This window comes from Dendrobates tinctorius, unplaced genomic scaffold (genome assembly GCF_039654945.1).
Source record: "Dendrobates tinctorius isolate UK_male_01 unplaced genomic scaffold, ASM3965494v1 ptg000293l, whole genome shotgun sequence".
NCBI lineage: Eukaryota > Metazoa > Chordata > Amphibia > Anura > Dendrobatidae > Dendrobates > Dendrobates tinctorius.
In genome coordinates, this window is record NW_027361960.1 from 8,992,611 (window position 1) to 9,014,857 (window position 22,247).

Here is a 22,247-nt window from a genome sequence, read left to right on the forward strand (position 1 = left end):
ATTTTCTCTATTCTCCTATGTATGCGTTCTTGCTTTAGTTTGTTAAGCATGTATCTAGGTGGCTTATTCGTGGACGTATAAGCATTAGATTTGGATGCCCGAATAATTGAGTAATACTCTGTTATGAGTTCCACCCTAAGTTCCTGCCTTAGCTTCTAAGTGAATGGCATGAGATGGATAGTCAGATTTATTTTGTTGATCCTCTTTTATTTTTATTTGGGATTGCAGGTTGGAAATTTTTTTCCCTTCTTTTTTTTATGCCTAGCTGAGAGTTGCATTAAGCAACCCCTAATGACCGCTTTGTGCGCTTTCCATAGTATAAATGGGTCAACATCTGATGAGGAGTTTTCAAGGAAGTAGCTATCAATAGTTTTCCTAATTATCTCTCTATATTCTGGGATTTTTAGCAATATCAAGTTGGTTTTCAAAAGAAATGTATTTTTTATCGGGTGACCTACGGCCGATGTTGAGGGGTCTGGAGCAGAGCAGCGGCCAGCAAGGAGAGGTGAGGATTTCAATTTTTTTATATTTTGAGCAATATATTAGGCCCATCATATACTGTAGTATCATATGGGGCCCATCATACACTGGAGCATTATATGGAGACTCATATGGGGCCCATTATACAGTATATGGCGCATTATATGGGGCCCATTCTGTTTGGAGCAATATAAGGGGCCCATCATATTCTGCATGGAGCATTATATCGGGCCCCTTCTGTATGGAGGAAGGTATGGGGCACATTATACTGTTTGAAGCATCATATGGGGCTCATTATACTGCATGGAGCACTATGCGGTACCCATAATACTGTATGGAGCATTATATGGGGCTCATTATTCTGTATGGAGCATTATATGGGTCTTATTACAGTGTATGGAGCAATATATGGGGCTCATTATTCTGTATGGAGCATTATATGGGTCTCATTACAGTGTATGGAGCAATATATGGGGCTCATTATTCTGTATGGAGCATTATATGGGGCTCATTATTCTGAATGGAGCAATATATGGGGCCATAATACTGTATGGAGCACTATATGGGGCTCATTATGCTGTATGGAGCACTATGTGGTACCCATAATACTGTATGAAGCATTATATGGGTCTCATTTTTCTGTATGGAGCAATTTATGTGACTCATTATTCTGTATGGAGGGTGCCCATAATACTGTATGGAAGACTATGTGGTGCCCATAATACTGTATGGAGGACTATACTGTCTGGTTTCTGACCTATTGTAGAATGTACAATAGTTATCACTCATGTAATATAAGAAGTTAAATCTTTTGGCATTGTATACCTATATTTCTTTGCTGTATCTGTGCATTATAAATTGTGGTACGTGTTAAAGAGGCCCACTGAGACTTTCACCCGGGGCACACAAAAACCTGGAGCCGGCCCTGTATGCACTGCACAGTACCACTTCTGTCGACATTTGACTTTGGGTGGGTCAATATTGGTTTAGTATTTTTAATATTACTATGGCCAAATAAAAATTAAATATTGGAAAAGCTGTTGAAATGGATTATCCCAAGTAATCCCCTATCCTCTGGATAGGTGATAACTTTCCAATTGCTGGAGATCCGACTGCTGGGACCCTCATGATCATGAAAATCAGAGCTCTGTAGAGCACTATGTAAATTCAGCTGTGGTTGATCATACGCACTGTGGCGCCATTCACATGTGGCTCTTCAAATATCTCCTTTTAGGAGAGAGAGGGGCATGACAAAAGTAAAGAAAAATTCACTGATCAGGGTGAGGAGTGTTATAACTTGTGGGCTGGTGGGGTTTGTGTGGCAGGACTGCTTTTTTGTCCCAGTGCGGCCCTGACAAGAACTGTACACAGTAGTGTGGTAACACTAGTGACTTATATAGAGGTAAAATTATGTTCTCCTCATGAGCATCTATGCCTCTTTCAATGCATCATATTATTATATTTGCCTTTGCAGCAGCTGCCTGACACTGGCCACTAAATGTGAGTTTGTCGTCCACCCATACACTCAGGTCTTTTTCAGTGACCGTTTTGCCCAGTGTTTTACTATTAAGCACATAATTATACATCTTGTTTGTTCTACCCAAGTGCATAACCTTACATTTATCCCCATTAAAGCTCATTTGACATTTATCAGCCTAAGCTTCTAGTTTACACAAATCCTCCTGTAATATAAAATTGTCCTCCTCTGTATTGATTACCCTGCAGAGTTTAGTGTCATCTGCAAATATTGAAATTCTACTTTGTATGCCCCTTACAAGGTCATTAATAAATTTATTAAAAAGAAATTGGCCCAACACGGACCCATGCAGTACCTCACTGCTAACCGCAACCCAGTCCGAGTGTGCTCCATTAATAACCTCCCTTTGTTTCCTATCCCTGAGCCAGCTCTTAACCCACTTGCACATATTTTCTCCTATCCCCATTGTTCTCTTTTTATGTATCAACCTTTTGTGTGGCACCGTATCAAAAGTTTTGGAAAAGTCCATATACACCACGTCCACTGCATTTCCTTGTTCATAAAAGCTTATCAGATTAGTCTGACAGGAACGGTCCCTCGTAAACCCATGTTGATATTGGGTCATGAGGTTATTCTTCTTCAGATACTCTAGTATAGAATCTCTTAGAAAACCCTCCAGGATTTTACCCACAGTAGAGTTTAAGCTCACTGGCCTATAATTTCCAAGTTCAGTTTTTGTCCCCTTTTTGAATATTGGCACCACATTTGCTATACACCAGTCCTGTGGTACAGACGTTCGGCTGTGTTCAACGAATATTGCAAAAACAATACTCTTGGACGAAGCTTTCTACAGCGAAATGCGCATCAGGTGTGGTGGGGACCTGGCTTACGGCTCTTACTGGGTAACTATTATTCTTTCATATACAGTGGGTTCGGAAAGTATTCAGACCACTTTTAATTTTTCACTCTTTGTTTCATTGCAGCCATTTGGTAAATGCAAAAAGTTCATTTTTTTCTCATTAATGTACACTCTGTACCCCATCTTGACTGATAAAAACCAGAAATGTAGAAATTTTTGCAAATTTATTAAAAAAAAAGAAAAACTGAAATATCACAAGGTGATAAGTATTCAGACCCCTTGCTCAGACACTCATATTTAAGTCACATGCTGACCATTTCCTTGTGATCCTGCTTGAGATGGTTCTACTTCGTCATTGGAGTCCAGCTGTGTTTAATTAAACTGATAGGACTTGATTTGTAAAAGCACACACCTGTCTTCGTATATAAGACCTCACAGCTCACAGTGCATATCAGACCAAATGAGAATCATGAGGTCAAAGGAACTGGTCAAGGAGCTCAGAGACAGAATTGTGGCAAGGCACAGATCTGGTCAAGGTTACAAAAGAATTTCTGCAGTACTCAAGGTTCCTAAAAGCACAGTGGCCTTCATATTCCTTAAATGGAAGAAGTTTGGGACCATCAGAATTATTATTATTATTATTATTATTATTATTATTATTGTTATTTATTTATTTATATAGCACCATTGATTCCATGGTGCTGTACATGAGAAGGGGTCACATACAAATTACAGATATCACTTACAGTAAACAAACTAACAATGACAGACTGATACAGAGGGGAGAGAGGACCCTGCCCTTTCGGGCTTACATGCTACAGGATGGTGGGGAAGGAGACAGTAGGTTGGTGGGTTGCAGCAGTTCCGGTGTTGGTTGAGGTGATATCACCAATAGTGGTGAGAGAGAAGGAGGTAGTGGGGTCATTGCAGGCTGTAGGCTTTCTTGAAGAGGTGGGTTTTCAGGTTCCGTCTGAAGGATCCAAATGTGGTTGATAGTCGGACTTGTTGGGGCAAAGAATTCCAGAGAATAGGGGCTAGTCGGGAGAAGTCTTGGAGGCGGTTGGGTGAGGAGCGAATAAGTGTGGAGGAGAGAAGGAGGTCTTGGGAGGACCGGAGATTACGTGAGGAAAGGTATCGGGAGATTAGTTCAGAGACATATGGGGGGACAGGTTATAGATGGCCTTGTAGGTCAGTATTAGTAATTTGAGCTGGATACGCTGAGGGAATGGGAGCCAGTGAAGAGATTTGCAGAGGGGAGAAGCGGAGGAGCAGTGTAGTAGTAGCAGGTACGCAGGATGCAGTGACGAGTCGCGAGTCGGTTTGGTGCTTTTTATAATAACGTTTATGGCCTAGAGGTAACTTTCCTCAGTCTCAGCCTGTCCAACCTAAAGGGGTAACAAGAGTTGCCCTCGCAGGGGCTCAGTACAACTAAGCACAAACAGAAGAGAACACGACTACGTCCGGCGGGAGCCGGTCACTATAGGGCCGCGGTACGGCTGACTACAGGTCCTTAACTATATAGTCAACTTAGCCTTCCTGATGTCCCTCAGCGTTCTGGATGGTGGTCCTTCGGCGAGGCAGCCGCTGGGCCCAGCTACTGAAGAGTTGGCATAGTCTTCAAGCGTTCTGCCGCTCCTGTGGTGCTGGGGCACCTCCGGCCCTGGAGGAGTCCTTGGACGAGTGGGCCGCAGCCCCTGGACTGGGGCAGGCGGCATCGATGCGGGGTGGCGGGTGACAGGCCACCTGTGCAGCCAGCAGCTGCGACGGGGACTCCGCGGTGGGCAAAAGCTCGGCCCTTGCCGCGGACTGGAGCGGGGCAGTGGTGGCCGCCGACAGGACTTGCCGCAGCCACTGGTGAGAGAAGGGCGGCAGTGGGTGGTGGGGAATGGGCCGCAGCCATGGGCTGAGCTGAGGTGGCAGCGGCTGCAGGCTGCGGCAAGGCGGCAGCGGTCACGGGCTGGAGCGGGGCAGCAGGTCTCGGACGGTTGTCTCGGCGCCGTCCCTCTGATGTCCTCAGTGAGCGTCTCCCCTGGCACTGGTAAGTCGCTCTGGCTCTCAGTCGCTCCCACGGTCTCCTGCTGCTTCTGTCCCGGTCTGCTGACTCATCATGACTAGCTCTCCCCGCCCCTTTTATATTGGCTCCTCCCCTAGCCCAGCTGTCCATCTCAATGGTCCGTCCCCGAACTCTGTCCCCTGGGAATGGTTTCCCCCGGAACCTAGATGACGCCCCCCTTGGTTCCTGCCCGGACACCCGACGGGGGCCGTTCTTCCCACACTCCCCCGCCCTGTATGCTCGCCAGTCCTCGGGTGAGGGTTTCGGTAGACTCGGGTTAGTCTTTCAAGACGATAGTCCTTGTTGCCATACAAACTTGTTCTGTTCGTAACGTTCAGGGGGTTTGCCAGCTGTTGACCGCTTGGAAAGTCGAAGCTCGGGTGTAGTGGAGTCTTCAGGGGTTGTGGAAGGTGGTTGAGTAGTCGATTCTGGTGGGAGGCCTGGGTCCACTGTAGTGCCACTACTTGGGTGACCTGCAGAAGCAGTTGGGAAGTCCTCTTCGTTGTCCAGGTCCCAGACTGCAGGCGGGGGGTCGGGGACCTGAGGGGTCGGTTCGGGTCACGGGGGATCAGTGGACGCACAAGGCCATAACATGTTATGGTGCACCACACGAGTGAGAGGCGCGTCATTTTCTTCGGATTGTATTTCATACACAGGCCCGTCGGGGCTTATCCGGTGCAACACTCGGTACGGGTTCTCCTTCCTTCGCGAACTTGTTTTGGGGACGTTGATCTAGTATGAGTACTTGATTCCCAGCCTGGAAGTTAATGGGTGGGGGCAGCGCTCCCCCCGGGTGTTCTAGATCCTGGAGCTTCATGTGGACGATCCGGTGGAGGGTTTGCAGTCGGTGCCGGTGGTTTCGGACCCACGAGGATACTCCGGTCCAAGGTTGGGGTTTAACTCCACTTCTGTAATTCCTTTGCCTTCCTGTCCGAACAGCAATGAGTAGGGGGTGTAACCAGTCACTTGGTGCACCTGGTTATTATATACCCACACCAGTTCAGGGACATATTCAGGCCAGCGGGCATTTTGGTCGCTCTTCAGGGTGTGCAGCATTTGGATTAGTGTCCGATTGAATCGCTCGCAGGCCCCATTTCCCTGTGGGTGGTACGGTGTAGTCCGAGACTTATTGATACCATAGAGATGATGTAGCTCTTCCATGACTCTTCCTAGGAAGCACGCTCCTTGGTCTGAATGTATTCGTTGCGGACAGCCATACACGTGGATAAAGTTTTTGCAAATCGCATAGGCGGCTGACTCCGCTGTCTGGTCTCGGGTGGGGGTGACCACGGCGACCTTGGTGAAATGGTCCACCATAACAAGACAATGTTCATACCCCTGATAGGCCCGACCTATGGTCAGATAGTCCACTGTGAGGAGCTCCAGGGGAGCTGATGTTACAATTGTCTGCACCGGGGCTTGTTGCGCGGGAGGTTTAGCAAGCTCGCACGGATGGCAGGTTCGGCAAACTTCTTCCACAGCAGCGTGCAAGCGTGGATGGTACACTATCTGCTGCAGCCATTGCAAAGTCTTTTGAGCACCAAAGTGAGCCCCCTTCTCATGGGCTTCCCGAGCCAGTGGGCTGAGATGGGTTCCGGGCACGATTACCTGCCATATTGTAGCCACTGGCGCAGCATCAGCAACATATCCTGGGTCAAAGTCTGTCTCTGTGAGCCAGTGGGCAACTTGCCTGTGGCCCCCCACAGTGCAGGAGTCCAATTTCTCTATCTTCCTGTTGCTGCTGAATCCATTTGTCACGTGGCTGTTCCAGTATTCCTCCTGAGAGCTCCAGATGAAGCGCTTCTTGTGCATTGACTGTAAGCGCGGCGGTGGTGAGGGCAAACGGCGTCTCCTCCCCCTCTAATTCATCGTCTCGATTCCTACCTGGGGTGGTGTGTCGGATTCTGGAGAGTGCATCGGTGTGCACGTTTTCAGCTTCCCGTTCGTAGATGATCTTGTAGTTGAACTTGGTTATCCGAGCCACCCACCGCTGCTCTAGGGCCTCAGTCTGGCATTCTCCAAATGGGCTAACGGGTTGTTATCCATCCGCATCACGACTTGGGAGCCCGCCAGGTACTCTGCAAACCACTCCGTCATTGCCCACACCACCACGAGGAGCTCGAGCTTAATGGAGCTGTAATTGTAGGGTTGAGTTCAGAGTCGTGCAGCGACCGGCTACCATAGGCGATCACTTTCTCCCAGCCGTCCTGCACCTGTGACAACACAGCTCCTAGTCCCTGGAGGCTCCTGTCGGTATGCAGGATGAACGGTTGCGAGAAATCCGCATATGCCAATACCGGGGCATCCGAGAGTGCAGCTTTGAGATCTTGAAACGCATCCTCTTGCGATTGCTGCCACTGGATCTTCCTTCCATTCGCCGCGGCTGGAGCCCCCTTCAGCAGGTCCTGCAGGGCTCGGGTTCGACGTGCAAAATTCTTCACGAACCGACGATAGTAGCCGACCAACCCCAGGAAGGCCCGCACGTCTTTCACCATCTCTGGGGTAAGCCACCCCTGGATGGCAGCAACCTTTTCCAGGGATGGTCTGACACCCTCCGCCGAGACGGTATGCCCCCGATATTCGATCTGGGTGCGGAACAGGTGGCATATCTGGGGCTTCACCTTTAACCCGTACTTTTGCAGCCGGTCGAGCACCTGCCCCATCCGCAACAGGTGGTCCTCGAACGTGGCGGAATAGATGATAATATCGTCCAGGTATATCAACGTGGCTTCAAAGTTGAGGTCTCCTAGACACCGCTCCATCAACCGCTGGAAGGTTCCTGGGGCATTGGTCAGCCCGAACGGCATCCGATTAAACTCGAACAGTCCCATGGGAAGGATAAATGCCGTCTTGGCTCTGTCTTCCTCTGACATCGGCACCTGCCAGTACCCACTGGCCAGGTCTAGAGATGAAAAGTACGTTGCGCTCCCCAAGGTGGACAGAGATTCTTCTATGCGGGCAGCGGATACGAATCTTTGATGGTGCAGGCGTTCAACTTTCGATAGTCCACGCCAAAATGCAGAGTGCCATCTTTTTTTCGAACCAGGACAATGGGGGCCGCCCAAGGGCTCTGGCTTTCTCATATGACTCCCTTCCGAAGCATTTGGGCTAAGAGGGTTTTCACTTCCTGGTATAGCTGCTATGGTATTTGCCGATATCGCTCCTGGATGGGGGGCCGCTCCTGCCATGGGGATCCCATGTGTGATGGCCGTGGTACATCCGAAGTCATCCTCATGACTGGCGAAGACACTGTAATATTGACCAAGAAGTGTCTCTACCTGGAGGATTTGGGCTGGCGCTAGGCCGGAAAGTTCGGCCTGCATTCTCTCCAGGATGGCTCTACCTTTCTCCTGGGTCGAGGATACGGCAGTCTGTTGGGTTCGTACCGTTACTGCCCAGGGATCTTTGGGCTGCACCTTCAACTGGACCGCGGGGTCCGGCAGCATCTCCTCCAAAGGCCTTACTAGTTTGGCCATTTCGGCCCGGGGCTTCGGGGCGATATCTTGGTCTTCCAGGTTGACACAACGCACCAGGACGGTCCATTCCCGCAATGTGGCCAGAGAGCGTGCTACCAGTATGCCAGGGTGTAGGCACTCCGAGTAACATGGTTCCACCTGCACCTCTACGCCCTCCAGTGGCATCGGGGCGCGGATCGGCAGAGCTACCACCGTCTGCCCTGGAGGAAGAGGGGGGCCGCCGGCGTGATGACCTTGCCCAGCGCTTCACCCTCTTGGCACTCCAGGAGCACTCGCACCTCCCGCACCAACCACTGGAAGACCTGCCCTTGGGCCATGCAAGAACCCCACTGGCTTAGGGTCTCCTGCGTGGGATCGTTGAGGAGTATGTTGCCGAACTCCCGCAGTATGTTCGTGCCCAAGATAATTGGATGATGGTCGTTAGTCTCTCCCTGGGTCAGGACCACTCCCCGGCGGCCGAGGGATTTACCACATAGTGTCATCTGGAGCCACACCACTCTGGCGACAGGTACCGGCAGTTGGTTTCGGCCACTAGTCGCATCATGGGCCCCCACTGGGGCCTAGCTGCTTCCGGGAAATGCCGCCAGAAGTAAGCTGCCGGCATGGTTGTCACCTGCGACCCCGTATCCACTAGGCACCATACGGCACGACCCTCGACTTCGACCCACACTATTGGGCACTTAGCGACCAGTTCTTTGGGACCTCCACCACCCCTAGTCGTGGCTTCCGGCTCCGAGCGGCATCCCCCATGCCCAGAGCCCTCTAGTTTAATGTCTACCAGGGTGGGTATCTCCCACGCCGCGGACACTCCCGTGCGAAGTGGCCCAGTTCTCCACACTCATAACACCGGGGCGGTGAGGCTCGGCCACCTTGGGTATTGCGAGGCCCCCAAGGCCCGGGATTGTAGCCAGGCCGGCGGGCTCCGTCCTCTTCTTAACTTCAGCCCACTCACCCCAGATACTCTTCAATTCTTGTCACATTTCCTCAATCCATTGAGGCTCTTCGACAACGCTTACGGAAGCCTCCATGCTCCGGGCCTTCCCCATGGGAGCCGTCATCCCCTGCTCCTGCTCTCGTATCAGGGTCTGACTTCCCACTTCGGAGAAGGCTATACGTGGGTTCACTTGGACCTGTTCCCGCAATGCCTGCCTGATTAACGGGTTCCGGAGTCCAGTCACTAGCAGGTCACGCAGGGTAATGTCGATGGGTCCTACCCCTATTCTCTCCTTCCTCTCTATGGCTGTGTGTAGCTCCTGGAGGGCGTTCATATACTGGGTGATGGTCTCCCCCTCCCCCTTCATCCGACTGAACAACTGGGTTCTCAACTCCCCCACGTTTGTTGGATCCCCGTGGGTCTCTTCCAGGATCTGCAAGACTCTGGCGAAGGTGTTGTGGCACACCGGGGGTCTCAACATCACTGACTTCTGGGCTTCCCCATCTAGCGCCATAAGGGCCACCTCAGCCTCTAAATCGGGGGTCATGGGGTGCATGTGGAAAAGGCCCCGCATACGTTCTGTCCAGCTCCACAACAGCGTATAGGAGCCAGAAAACTGGGGAAAGTTACTTAGCATAGTCCCCAAAGAGATGCTGGAGTGGGGACCCCCATTATGAGCAGCACCCGCAGCCCCACTCTGGTCAGGCGCACCACCGTCTGTGCTCGGAGACTGCATTCTGCCAACTACGCCAAATGTAGTACTAGCAGGTACGCAGGATGCAGTGACGAGTCGCGAGTCGGTTTGGTGCTTTTTATAATAACATTTATGGCCTAGAGGTAACTTTCGTCAGTCTCAGCCTGTCCAACCAAAAGGGGTAACAAGGGTTGCCTTCGCAGGGGCTCAATGCAAGTAAACCCAAACAGAAGAGAACATGACTACGTCCGGCAGGAGCCGGTCACTATAGGGCCGCGGTATGGCCGACTACGGGTCCTTAACTATATAGTCAACTTAGCCGTCCTGACGTCCCTCGGCGTTCTGGACAGTGGTCCTTCGGCGGGGGCAGCCGCTGGGCCCAGCTATTGAAGAGTTGGCATAGTCTTCGAGCGTTCTGCCGTTCCTGTGGTGCTGGGGCACCTCCGGCCCCGGAGGAGTCCTTGGACGAGTGGGCCACAGCCCCTGGACTGGAGCAGGCGGCAGTGATGTGGGGTGGCGGGTGACAGGCCACCTGTGCAGCCAGCAGCTGCGACGGGGACTCCGCGGAGGGCAAAGGCTCGGCCCTTGCCGTGGACCGGAGCGGGGCAGTGGTGGCTGCCGACGGCACGGGACTTGCCGCGGCCACTGGTGAGAGAAGGGCGGCAACGGGTGGTGGGGAATGGGCCGCAGCCGTGGGCTGAGCTGAGGCGGCAGCGGGCTGCGGTAAGGTGGCAGCGGTCACGGGCTGGAGCGGGGCAGCAGGTCTCGGATGGTCGTCTCGGCGCCGTGCCTCTGATGTCCTCAGTGAACATCTCCCCTGGCACTGGTAAGTTGCTCTGGCTCTCAGTCGCTCCCACAGTCTCCTGCTGCTTCTGTCCCGGTCTGCTGACTCATCATGACTAGCTCTCCCCGTCCCTTTTATATTGGCTCCTCCCCTAGCCCAGCTGTCCATCTCAATGATCCGTCCCCGAACTCTGTCCCCGGGAATGGTTTCCCCCGGAACCTAGATGACGCCCCCCTTGGTTCCGGCCCGGACACCTGACGGGGGGCCGTTCTTCCCACAGCAGCGAGGAGAGAGATGAATTAGTCGGGCGGCAGAGTTAAGGATGGACTGTAGAGGTGCGAGGGTGTTAGCAGGGAGACCACAGAAAAGGATGTTGCAGTAGTCGAGGCGAGAGATAATGAGGGCGTGCACAAGCATTTTAGTAGATTGAGGGTTGAGGCAAGTACGGATTCTGGAAATATTTTTGAGCTGGAGGTGACAGGAGGTAGAAAGAGCTTGGATGTGCGGTTTGAAGGAGAGGGCAGAGTCAAAGGTTACTCCGAGGCAGCGGACTTCCGGTACTGGGGAAAGTGTGATGTCATTATTGTTATAGCTAGGTCGGGTAAGGAAGATCTGTGAGATGGAGGAAAGATGATGAGTTCAGACTTGTCCACATTGAGCTTGAGGAAGCGAGAGGAGAAGAAGGAGGATATGTCTGATAGACACTCTGGGATTCTGGACAGCAGAGAGGTGACGTCTAGGCCAGAGAGGTAGATCTGAGTGTCATCAGCATAAAGGTGGTAGTGGAATCTGTGGGACTTTATGAGTTGCCACAGACCAAGTGTATAGATTGAGAAAAGTAGGGGTCCTAAAACAGAGCCTTGGGGGACTCCAACAGAAAGAGGGTGGGATGAGGAGGTGGTGTGGGAGTGGGAGACGCTGAATGTGCGGTTGGAAAGGTATGAGGAGATTCAGGATAGGGCAAGGCCTTTGATGCCAAAGGAGGAGAGGATCTGTAGTAGGAGGCAGTGGTCAACTGTGTCGAATGCAGAGGACAGGTATAGAAGCAGGAGTATAGAGTATTGTCCATTTGATTTGGCTCTAAGTTGGTCGTTAGTAATTTTGGTCAGGGCTGTCTCAGTGGAGTAATGGGGGCGGAAACCAGATTGTAGATTGTCAAAGATCAAGTTAGATGATAGGTGGGAGGAAAGTTTAGACTGGACGTGCTGTTCCAGGAATTTGGAAGCGAATAGGAGCAACGATATTGGGCGAAAGCTGGACATAGCGTTTGGGTCGAGGGTTGGCTTTTTAAGGATAGGCGTGATTGTGGCATGTTTGAAAGCAGAAGGGAAGGTACTGGACATTAGTGATAGGTTGAAGAGGTGGGTTAGAGATGGGATAAGTGTGGTGGTGAGGTTGGAGAGGAGGTGGGATGGGATGGGGTCGAGAGCACAGGTTGTGAGGTGCGATTTGGAGAAGAAACGATTAAGATCCCCTTCAGTGAAGTTCGGAGAGTGAGGTTATGGGGTTTTGGCATTGGTCTGGTACACAAAGGGGTTGTGGTGGTTGAGTGATGAAGACTTGCCTTGTTTGGTCAATCTTGTTTTTGAAGTGTGTGGCAAAGTCCTTGGCAGAGATGAGGGAGGTTGGAGGAGGCAGTGGTGGGCGGAGGAGGGAGTTAAAAGTTTTGAATAACTGTTTTGGGTTGTAAGATAGGGAAGATGCAAGGGTTGTGAAGTAGGCCTGTTTAGCAGAGGTGAGGGCAGATTTGAAATCGAGTGTTGCCTTTTTGAATGTGGTGAAGTAATCTTGCGAATTTACTTTCTTCAGCGCCGCTCTGCAATCCTGGACACTTTCCGGAGCTTTTTAGTGGTGTTATCGTGCCAGGGTTGTCTGTTGATACGTCGCATTCTGCCATGAACGAGAGGGGCAACCACGTCAATAGCTGATGCGAGAGTGGCATTGTAGAAAGCAGTGGCACCGTCTGTGTCATGGAGTGAGGATATGGATGCCAGTGGTAGAATAGAGTCAGAGAGTGTGTGGGTGTCTAGGTGTGCACCCGACGGGGGCCGTTCTTCCCACAGCAGCGAGGAGAGAGATGAATTAGTCAGGCGGCAGAGTTAAGGATGGACTAGAGAGGTGCGAGGGTGTTAGCAGGGAGACCACAGAAAAGGATGTTGCAGTAGTCGAGGCGGGGGATAATGAGGGCATGCACAAGCATTTTAGTAGATTGAGGGTTGAGGCAAGGACGGATTCTGGAAATATTTTTGAGCTGGAGGCGACAGGAGGTAGAAAGAGCTTGGATGTGCGGTTTGAAGGACAGGGCAGAGTCAAAGGTTACTCCGAGGCAGTGGACTACCGGTACTGGGGAAAGTGTGATGTCATTAATTGTTATAGCTAGGTCGGGTAAGGAAGATCTGTGAGATGGAGGAAAGATGATGAGTTCAGATTTGTCCACATTGAGCTTGAGGAAGCAAGAGGAGAAGAAGGAGGATATGTCTGATAGACACTCTGGGATTCTGGACAGCAGAGAGGTGACGTCTAGGCCAGAGAGGTAGATCTGAGTGTCATCAGCATAAAGGTGGTAGTGGAATCCGTGGGACTTTATGAGTTGCCCCAGACCAAGTGTATAGATTGAGAAGAGTAGGGGTCCTAAAACAGAGCCTTGGGGGACTCCAAAAGAGAGAGGGTGGGATGAGGAGGTGGTGTGGGAGTGGGAGACGCTGAATGTGCGGTTGGAAAGGTATGAGAAGATCCAGGATAGGGCAAGGCCTTTGATACCGAAGGAGGAGAGGATCTGTAGTAGGAGGCAGTGGTCAACTGTGTCAAATGCAGAGGACAGGTCTAGAAGCAGGAGCATAGAGTATTGTCCATTTGATTTGGCTGTAAGTTGGTCATCAGTAATTTTGGTCAGGGCTGTCTCAGTGGAGTGATGGGGGCGGAAACCAGATTGTAGATTGTCAAAGATCAAGTTAGATGATAGGTGGGAGGAAAGTTCAGAGTGGATGTGCTTTTCCAGGAGTTTGGAAGCGAATAGGAGCAACGATATTTGGCGATAGCTGGACATAGCATTTGGGTCGAGAGTTGGCTTTTTAAGGATAGGCGTGATTGTGGCATGTTTTCAAGCAGAAGGGAAGGTACCGGATGTTAGTGATAGGTTGAAGAGGTGGGTTAGAGATGGATAAGTGTGGTGGTGAGGTTGGAGAGGAGGTGGGATGGGATGGGGTAGAGTGCACAGGTTGTGAGGTGCAATTTGGAGAAGAGACGATTAAGCTCCCCTTCAGTGATGTTGGAGAGTGAGGTTATGGGGTTTGGGCATTGGTCTGGTGCACAAAGGGGTTGTGGTGGTTGAGTGATGAAGACTTGCCTTGTTTGGTCAATCTTGTTTTTGAAGTGTGTGGCAAAGTCCTCGGCAGAGATGAGGGAGGTTGGAGGAGGCAGTGGTGGGCGGAGGAGGGAGTTAAAAGTTTTGAATAACTGTTTTGGGTTGTAAGATAGGGAAGATACGAGGGTTGTGAAGTAGGCCTGTTTAGCAGAGGTGAGGGCAGATTTGAAATCGAGTGTTGCCTGTTTGAATGTGGTGAAGTAATCTTGCGAATTTATTTTCTTCCAGCGCCGCTCTGCAATCCTGGACACTTGCCGAAGCTTTTTAGTGGTGTTATTGTGCCAGGGTTGTCTATTGATAAGTCGCATTCTGCCATGAACGAGAGGGTCAACCGCGTCAATAGCTGATGCGAGAGTGGCATTGTAGAAAGCAATGGCACCGTCTGTGTCATGGAGATAGTGTGTCATAGATGCCAGTGGTAGAATAGAGTCAGAGAGCGTGTGGGTGTCTAGGTGTGCAAGGTTTCTGCGGGGGTGCGCGTGTTGCTGGACATGGGTGCTAGGTGAGGAGGACATGGATGAGAAAGTGAGTAGATGGTGGTCAGATAGAGGGAGAGGGGAGGTGGTGAAGTTAGAAAGAGAGCAGAGACGGGTGAAGACCAGGTCTAATGTGTGTCCGTCTGTGTGGGTGGCTGAGGAGGACCACTGAGTAAGTCCAAAGGATGAAGTAAGGGACAGAAGTTTGGAGGCTGTTGACTGAAGGGTATCAGTGGGGATGTTGAAGTCACCCATGATGATAGTGGTGGTGTCAGTTGAAAGAAAATGAAGAAGCCAGGTAGAGAATTGGTCAATGAAGGCAGTGGTCGGGCCTGGAGGTCGGTATATGACGGCCACTTGGAGGTTGGAGGGAGAGTAGATGCGGACAGAGTGGACTTCAAAAGAGGGGAGGACTAGGGAGGGAAGAGGTGGGATTGGGTTGAAGTTGCAGTTGAAAGAAAGGAGAAGACCCACTCCTCCACCGTGTCTGTTGCCAGAGCGAGGAGTGTGGGTAAAGTGGAGGCCGCCGTAACACAGCGCAGCAGGGGAGGCGGTGTCAGAGGGTGTCAGCCATGTTTCTGTAAGGCCGAGGAAGGCAAGATTGGGAGCGAGAAAGAGGTCATGAATCACATGGAGCTTATTGCAGATGGAGCGGGCATTCCAAAGTGCTCCCGAGAGAGGGAGCAGGGGTTGGGTGTCAATGGCACAGGTTTTAAGTAGGAAAGATTGCGGTAGTTCTTATTAGATAGGGAGCGGTAGGAAGGGGAAGTAATGGGGGTATGAGCTGTGGGGGTCCAGGATTGGGAGATATGTGGCCAGCAGTGAGGAGAAGCAGAGAAAGGGAGAGCAGATGGGAGAAGGAGAGTGGGCAGCTTGTTTTATGTTTCATTCGGACAGATTTGAGGTTGAGGAGCAGTTCAGCAGAGGAGGTCAAGTGGGGAGGAAAGAGAGAAGGGGAGATGATTATTTGGTTAGAGGGTGCTGGGGTTTGGGGATAGTGAAGGAGAGTGAGGACTAAAGGAGTAAACACTGTGAGGGGATATGTAAACATGGTGAAGAAATAAGATAGGTTAAGAAAAGCTAAGACCAAGTAATAAGAAGGGCTTACTCAGCAGACATACTCAAAAGAGACATGTACATAGTGTGGGGTCCTGACTCCTGCCATGACTAATTGCCGTAGTAATAACTGCATTTTCACGATACTTTTGCTGCAGTGATACTTATGCTGCAGGGATACACTTGCCTGACCCACACACGTGCCCCCTAGGCGGCATCTGAATATATAGGACTGAGTAGAGGATCAGGTGAGAGGGATTGTGGGAACTGATTTGGAATAAATTACCAATTGCCTAGCACACCAGGGGATATTAAACAATCAAAGGCACAGGGCCTGGCTACATCCATATGCTAGTAACACCTTAAGCCTGATAACATCTCTACTGGCCCCAACATGGCTATACAGCAGTAAAGGCCCTTTTACATTTAGCGATGCACCAGCGATCCGACCAGCGATCCCACCCGGTCAGGATCGCTGGTGCATCGCTAAATGATCGCTAGTGAGCTTTCATACAGAAAGACCTCACAGCGATGCAGCAGCGACGCAGCGCACGATACTTACCATTCACACACAGCGATCCTGCGTCCTCCCGCCCGCGTCCAGCGTCGCTCGTCGTCACAGCAGGAAGTCTCAGCAGGAAGCGCCCGACGAGAAATGGAGCCGGACATTCTCGCGCGATCAGCGATGAGCAGCGGGGGAGCCGGTCGCTGGTAAGTATCACACATAGCGATATCGCTAGCAATATCGCTATAACGTCACAAAACCAGTGACGTTTTAGCGATATTGCTAGCGATATCGCTTAGTGTAAAACCCCCTTTAGTATTGAGTTCAATGCAACAAATGAATTTAGCAAACATTCAGTAGGCACTGTTATATACCATTAAATGAAAGGTTGCACTAGATGACAGCAAACAGGGATTGTAGCAGTAGCAGGAACAGAGATTGTACCATTAAATGAAAGGTTGCACTAGATGACAGCAAACAGGGATTGTAGCAGTAGCAGGAGCAGAGCTTGTACCATTAAATGAAAGGTTGCACTAGATGACAGCAAACAGGGATTGTAGCAGTAGCAGGAGCAGAGATTGTACCATTAAATGAAAGGTTGCACTAGATGACAGCAAACAGGGATTGTAGCAGGAGCAGGAGCAGAGATTGTACCATTAAATGAAAGGTTGCACTAGATGACAGCAAACAGGGATTGTAGCAGTAGCAGGAGCAGAGATTGTACCATTAAATGAAAGGTTGCACTAGATGACAGCAAACAGGGATTGTAGCAGTAGCAGGAGCAGAGATTCTTCCTAGACCTGGCCGTCTGGCCAAACTGACCAATCGTCGGAGAAGAGCCTTGGTGAGAGAGGTAAAGAAGAACCCCAAGATCACTGTGGCTGAGCTCCACAGATGCAGTAGGGAGATGGGAGAAAGTTCCACAAAGTCAACTATCACTGCAGCCCTCCACCAGTCGGGTCTTTATGGTAGAGTGGCCCAACAGAAGCCTCTCCTCAGTGCCAGGCATATGAAAGCCTGCATAGAGTTTGCTATAAAAAAACACATGAAAAACTCCCAGACTATGAGAAATATGATTCTCTGGTCTGATGAGATGAAGATAGAACTTTTTGGTGATAATTCTAAGCGGTATATGTGGAGAAAACCAGGTACTGCTCATCACCTGTCCAATACAATCCCAACAGTGAAACATGGTGGTAGCAGCATCATGCTATGGGGATGTTTTTCAGCTGCAGGGAGTGCAGTCTTCACACTTTTACTCACAGTTCTTCCAGTTACAATCCCCAGCTGGGGTGCTGTGTCCTCCAGGTTGGTGTCCAGCCAGTTCTCGGGTAATTTGGGGTACACTGTGTCTGAACCCCCTTCAGATGTTCCTTTCCTTGCCATCATGCTGCGCTGGCTCCCACCTCTCCTGCCCTGCGCCTTCACACACAGTGTCCCAAGCCAGCAGCCCCGGATCCCGTCAGCGATGTGCTCTAGTTCCCTTTGATCCACAAAAAACTTAATAAGTAGCATTTCCCCCATGCTTACTTTACATCAGCACAATTTTGGAACCCAAATTTTTTTTCTTAGGAAGTTATAAGGGTTAAAAGTTGACCAGCGATTTCTCATTTTTGCAACACCATTTTATTTTTACGGACCACATCACATTTGAAGCCACTTTGAGGGATCTATATGATAGAAAATACCCAAAAGTGACACCATTCTAAAAACTGCACCCCTTAAGGTGCTCAAAACCACATTGAAGAAGTTTATTAACCCTTCAGGTGCTTCACAGGAATTTTTTGAATATTTAAAGAAAAATGAACATTTAACTTTTTTTCACAAAAAAAATACTTCAGGTTCAATTTTTTTTATTTTACCAAGGTTAGCAGGAGAAGTTGGACTGCAAAAGTTATTGTGCAGTTTGTCCTGAGTACGCTGATACCTGATATGTGGGGGGGAAACCACTGTTTTGGCGCATGGCAGAGCTCAGAAGGGAAGGAGCGCCGTTTGACTTTTTCAATGCAAAATTGGCTAGAATTCAGATCGGACGCCATGTCACGTTTGGAGAGCTCCTGATGTACCTAAACAGTGGAAACCCCCCACAAGTGACCCCATTTTGTAAATTAGACCCCCCAAGGAACTTATCTAGATATGTGGTGAGAACTTTGAACCAACAAGGGCTTCACAGAAGTTTATAATGTACAGCGGTACAATTAAAAAATCATATATCATTTTTTTTATTTAATCTGTCCAATTAATTTTGGTCCCTTTAAAAACAGGGTGGCACATGTTACGGAGCTGAAACTCCTAAACCCTTCATCCAATTTTAATGTGGATACCCTCAAATGAAAGCTGAAAGTCTGAACTTCAACTGCATCTGAATTGTTTTGTTTAAAATTCATTGTGGTAATGTCTAGAACCAAAATTAGAAAAATGTTGTCTCTGTCCATATATATATGGACCTAACTGTACATACATGGGGGATCTTTAACTGGGAGCGCAACACTCTCTTCACATAACTTTGCTCCAAAACATGTTTTTAATTAATACACAATTGACTATATGCTTAAAAATAATGAAATTGCAAATCAGCAGTGTAGATGGTCTTTCACAAACAGTGGGCAAAAAAGTATTTAGTCAGCCACCAACTGTGCAAGTTCTCCCACTTAAAAAGATGCGAGAGGCTTGTAATTGACATCATAGGTAGACCACAACTATGAGAATCAAAATGAGAAAACAAATCCAGAAAATCACCTTGTCTGATTTGGCAATATTTATTTTGCTACTTATAGTGGAAAATAAGTATTTGGTCATTAACAAAAGTTCATCTCAATATTTTGTTATATATCCTTTATTGGCAAAGACAGAGGTCAAACGTTTTCTGTAAGTCTTCACTAAGTTGGCACACACTGTTGGTGGTATGTTGGCCCATTCTTCCATCTTTTTAAGTGGGAGAACTTGCACAATTGGTGGCTGACTAAATACTTTTTTCCCCACTGTATATTGTATGAGATGAATGCATTATTGGTGTTACCACAATTAAACATTTCTGAAATAGCATAATTTATCATAAATATACAAATTTTAGTCACAGAAATTTCTGCTACAAATCTGTCAAAAGTGCATACATTACTGTATACACTGAAATTAACAGTAACATTTAATAAGACTAAATAGGAGTTTGCAAGAAATTATATATATATATATATATATAAAATACAGTATATATATACAGCAATCAGCTTTCCAATCTGATACATAATATACATACACATACATGAACTCCACTGTCATTGAATTGCCTTGTGCTGACTTACAAGTTCATGTGTTGTAAAAGTATAATGCATGAACGTACTGTAATAAACACTTAATGTTTAACATTGATAATGTTAGCCAGATACATGTATATGAAAAACTACACTTTCATGTTAACCACAACGGAGTTTTTAAGTGTAAACTTGTTTACAGATGGTGTGCTAGGAAGGTTATCTGTGGTTACTCAAATGTTCATTGGTTTTCCTACAGACACATTGTTCTTTTTAATATCTCAAGACTGCAGGTATGTATGTTTGAGCCAAATGTCATATGTTTCAAGAAGTACCTTACCGTAAATTAAAGATCTTTACAAATCTTTAAATTGTTGTTGAAAATGAAATGATTGCTTGTGAGAAGGTTCTTTTGCATTAATAGTAAAGTCACTAAAAAAAGAAAAGATAATACAATTTATTACACTGTAACATGATGTCAAGGTTTTCAATACTGAGAAATAATAAGCAAATCACAACTAACCTATATGGTTTTTATTTGCGTCCTTATATGGCACAGGAAAAAAGTGTATAACCAACTAATAGAATGCTGTGATAAGGAACAGAGCACATAGAATGCTTTAATAAAACACTTACTTTATGCAATAATATTCTTTAAAATCAAATATCATGCTATATATTTAGCGCAAATGGGCTTGTGGCAGGTAAAAACCACAAAGAAATTTGGTAATACAAAATACCCTGAAACACAGTGTCTGCAAATTGAAATTCTGGTTTTGGCTTTTATCCTAAGTCATGTGACAAGGCTCGTTAAAGGGTCGACATTGACTTTTAGGATTCTTACTTTCTATAGCTGGCACTAGGGTTCAAGTCCTCTTCCTCTCTGAAGAGACAATTTGCATATTTCTCAGAGGAGCATTGTGGCTAAAAAGTCTCCTCATCTCGGCATGCTTAACATGTCACTTTCCGCAAGGAGAAACGTTACCCCTTGGATCCCAGTCAGACACAATTTTTTTATTGAAACAATCAGCAGATGTTTTAAAACAAATAGAAAGGACAAGCCATGATGAGAAATAATCATCAGGTAAATATTAAGAAATATTTATAATCAGTCCCTGGACAAGCAAAAGAAGTCCATTAATCCTTTAACAACTGCCGATAAGCCTTTTAACGGTGGCAGTTAAGGGTACTTATTCCTCAGCACCGCATTTTAATGACGCTGAGAAATAAGGTTATAGCACCCTACAGCATCGGAAAATCTCTGGGGTCTCGGTTACCGGGGGGTAGCTGAGACCCCGGAGAATTTAATTTGGGTTGGTTTTTACCGTCTCCTGTCTCGTGATCACTATTATTCACGGAATAACGGCGATCACAAGGAAAGTCAGATTTCCCATTTATTTCTCTCTCCTCTGATATGATCTAGCATACCATAGGAGAGAGAAATTGGGTCCCCCGAGCCCCCCCAGTACCTCTGGTGTCACTGGACCCTCTGGCTCTGTCCCCCAGAGTCATCTTCCTGGAAGAAAATGGTGGGAGCATGCGCATTGCGCCCGCCGAGATCTACCAGCTGGCACCCGGCAACAATAGATTTTTCCTGTTGGTTCATTTTGATCACTGTGATAGACCCTATCACAGTGATCAAAATAAAAAAAATTGTAAATCAAACCCCACTTTCCTTTATCACCCCCTAAGTTAAGTAAAAATAATAAAATAAAAAAAGTATTTTTTTTCCATTTTTCCCTTAGGGTTAGGGTTGGTGCTAAGGTTAGGGTTGGAGTTAGAGCTAGGGTGGGGCTAGGATTAAGGTTGGGGCTAGGGTTAGAGCTAGGATTAGGGTTGAGCTAGGGTTAGGTTTGGGTTAGGGTTGTGGTGTTGGGGTTAGGGTTGTGGTGTTAGGGTTAGGTTGGTGGTTAGGGTTATGGTTGTGGCTATGGTCAGTATTAGGGTTGGGGTTAGTGGTGTGTTGGGGGGTTGTGGTTAGGGTTATGGTTGTGGTTAGGATTTGGATTAGGGTTAGGGGTGTGTTGGGGTTAGGGTTGGAGTTAGAATTGGGGGGATTCCACTGTTTAGGTACATCAGGGGGTCTCCAAATGCAACATGGCACCCCCCATTGATTCGAGCTAATTCTGTGTTCAAAAAATCAAACAGTGCTCGCTAACTTCTGAGCCCGGCCATGCACCTAAACAGTGGCTTTCCCTCAAATATTGGGTATCGGTGTACTCAGGAGAAATTGCACAACTAATTTTGTGGTCAATTTTCTCTTGTTACCTTTATGAAAAGGTTGGGCTGGGTGTTGGGCACAACCCCCATCTGTGGACATCAGGCACTCATTCATTTACATACATTCATGTCAGCTGTTCATTTAGACCCAGGGGAGACACAGTTTTTAGCTGATAGATCCTTCTTGCCTCATGCTGCTGTGGCAACCCGGAGAGTACGGTTGCCACAGTGGCCTTACCTCCCTCCTAGGGGGAGTGATGTCATGACTGGAAGCAAGGAAAGGATCTCTCTATCAGGTCATACCAGCACACAACACAGTTCCTTCTCCAGGCCAGCAGAGGGAGCTCTAAACCTGAGTTCACGGGAGGTTCTCTCTGGTCAAGAGGAGGAAGTTAGTAGTGAGTTGAGCCTGAACACGGGAAGAGAGAGGATGTGGGAAGAAGCTGGGGACAGGAGCATAGCAGAGCTCATCCACACGCTTGAGCGCCAGAGACCGGAACCCGGAGTCCGAGGCTGTGTGGATGCTAAAGGTCCCATAGCAGAATCCAGAGAACAAGAGGCTGCAGATCCTCTGTTCCCAACTGAGACTCGACGACACAGCAGCACATGTGAGCCGGA

The 22,247-nt window shown here is 48.4% G+C and overlaps 1 protein-coding gene across 1 annotated transcript in view; it reads right to left on the reverse strand.

Annotated features, from left to right (window-relative positions):
- The window catches only part of CCR6 (C-C motif chemokine receptor 6), a 171,091-nt gene that overhangs the window by 115,933 nt on the left and 32,911 nt on the right, over positions 1 to 22,247 (reverse strand). The window contains exon 2 of the mRNA XM_073560106.1: positions 19,750 to 19,841. The gene's annotated coding sequence lies outside the window, so the exon portion shown is untranslated. The remainder of the gene's footprint in view (positions 1 to 19,749; positions 19,842 to 22,247) is intronic.